The sequence below is a fragment of the Equus quagga genome, chromosome 8 (assembly GCF_021613505.1).
Source record: "Equus quagga isolate Etosha38 chromosome 8, UCLA_HA_Equagga_1.0, whole genome shotgun sequence".
Classification (NCBI taxonomy): Eukaryota; Metazoa; Chordata; class Mammalia; order Perissodactyla; family Equidae; genus Equus; species Equus quagga.
Genome location: NC_060274.1, coordinates 73,503,128 through 73,505,719, shown reverse-complemented (window position 1 = coordinate 73,505,719; position 2,592 = coordinate 73,503,128).

Genomic DNA, 2,592 nt, shown 5'->3' with positions numbered 1-2,592 from the left:
AACATTGCATGACAGGTCCTGTTGCTCCACATTCTTGCTATAATTTGGTGTTGTCAGTGTTCCGTATTTGGAACACTAACCATTCTGGCCATTCTAACAGGTATGTAGTGGTATCTCGTTGTTTTAATCTACATTTCCGAAGTCACATGATGTAGAGCACCTCTTCATAGGCCTATTTACCATCTATATATCTTCTTTGGTGACATGTCTCTTAAGGTTTTTGGCACATTTTTAAATCAGGCTGTTTGTTTTCTTATTGTTGAGTTTTAAGAATTCTTTGTAGATTTTGGAGAACAATCTTTGATCAGATGTGTCTTCTGCAAATATTTTCTCCCAGTCTGTGGCTTTGCTGCTCATTATCTTGACATTGCCTTTTGCATAGAAGTTTTTAATTTTAATGAAGTCCAACTTATCACTTCTTTCTTTCATGGATTGTGAATTTGCTAATGTATCTGAAAAGTCATGTTCAACCCAAGGTCATCTAGGTTTTCTCCTATGTTGTCTTCTAGGAGTTCTATAGTTTTATGTTTTACATTTAGGGCTGTGATTTATTTTGAGTTCATTTTTGTGACAGGTGTAATGTCTGTATTTAGATTCATATTTTTGCATGTGGATGTCCAGTTGTTCCAGCTCTATTTGTAGAAGAGACAATCTTTTCTCCTTGTTTTGCCTTTGCTCCTTTGTCAAAGATCAGTTGACTATATTTGTGTTGGTCTATTTCTGGGCTCCCTAGTCTGTTCGATGGATCTGTCTATTCTTTTACCAATACCACACTGTCTTAAATACTGTAACTTTATGGTAAGTCTTGAAGTTGAGTAGTGTCAGTCGTCCAGCTTTGTTCTTCTTCACTACTGTGTTGGCTATTCTGGTTTTATTGTGCCTCCCTATAAATTTTAGGATCACTTTGCTGATATCCACAAAATAACTTGCTGGAATTTTGATTGGGATTGCCTTAAACCTATAGATCAAGTTGGGAAGAACTGACATCTTGACAATATTGAGTCTTCCTATCTATGAATCTGGAATTTCTCTCCATTTATTTAGTTCTTTGATTTTGTTTATCAGAGTTTTATAGTTTTCCTCATATAAATCTTGTACATCTTTTGCTAGATTTATACCTAAATATTTCATTTTTAGGGTGTTAATGTAAATAAGATTGTGTTTTTAATTTCAGACTCCAATTGTTCATTTCTGTTATATATGAAAGTGATTGACTCTTGTATATTAACCTTGTATCTTGCAACCTTACTATAATTGCTTATTAGTTCCAAGAGTTTTTTGTCAATTCTTTCAGATTTTCTACATAGATGACCATGTTATCTGCAAACAAAGACAGTTTTATTTCTTCCTTCCTAATTTCTACAACTTTTATTTCCTTTTCTTATCTTATGAATTAGTTAGAACTCTCCATAGAGTGTTGAAAAGGAATGGTAGGAGGGGACATCTTTGCCTTGTACCTGATCTTAGTGGGAAAGTTTCAAGTTTCTCACCATTAAGTATGATATCAGCTGTAGTTTTTTTGTAGATATTTATCAAGGATGTTTCAACCTTTATTCCTGGTTTATTGAGAGTTTTTATCATGAATGGGTGTTTGGTTTCGTGAAATGCTTTTTATGCATCTATTAATATGATCATGTGATTTTTCTTTTATAGTTTGTTGATGTGATGGATTATATTAATTGATTTTCAAATGCTGAACCAGTCTTACATACCTGGGATAAATCCCACTTGGTTGTGGTATGTAATTCTTTTTATACATTGTTGTATTTGATTTGCTAATATTTTGTTGAGGATTTTTACATCTGTGTTAATGAAAGATATTGGTCTATAGTTCCCTTTTCTTTTAATGTCTTTGTCTTGTTTTGGTAATTAGGGTAATTTTGGCCTTGAAGAATGAGTTAGGAAGCATTCTCTCTGCTTCTACAATATGAAAGAGATAGTAGAGAATTAGTATAATTTCTTCCTTAAATGTTTGGTAGAATTCACCAGTGAACTCATCTGAGCCAGGTGCTTTCTGTGTTTTGAAGGTTATTATTGATTCAATTTCTTTAATAGATTTAGGGCTATTCAGATTTTCTATTTCTTCCTGTGTGAATTTTGGCAAATTATGTCTTTCAAAGAATTGGTCCCTTTTATCTAGGTTTTAAAATTTGTGGGCATAGGGTTATCCATTGTATTCCTTTATTATCCTTTTACTATCCATGGAATCTGTAGTTATACCCCCTCTTTTATTTCTAATAATATTAATTTGTGTTCTCTCTCTTTTATTACTAGTTATTCTGGCTAGAGGCTTATCTATTTTATTAATCTTTTTAAAGAAGCAGATTTTAGATTGATTGATTTTCTCTATTGATTTCCTATTTTCCATTTCATTGATTTCTGATATAATTCTTTGTTTGTTTGTTTGTTTGTTTTTGTTGTTGTTTGTTCTTTGTTTTTGTTTAATTTTTATTTTTTTGGATGTACATCATATTTCAAATTCTGGATACATTACATCATGTTCACCACCCGAACACTAATTGCAGTGCATCCCCTCACATGTGACCCTAATCACTCCTTTTGCCCTCCCCCCTCCCCCCTTCCCCAATGGTA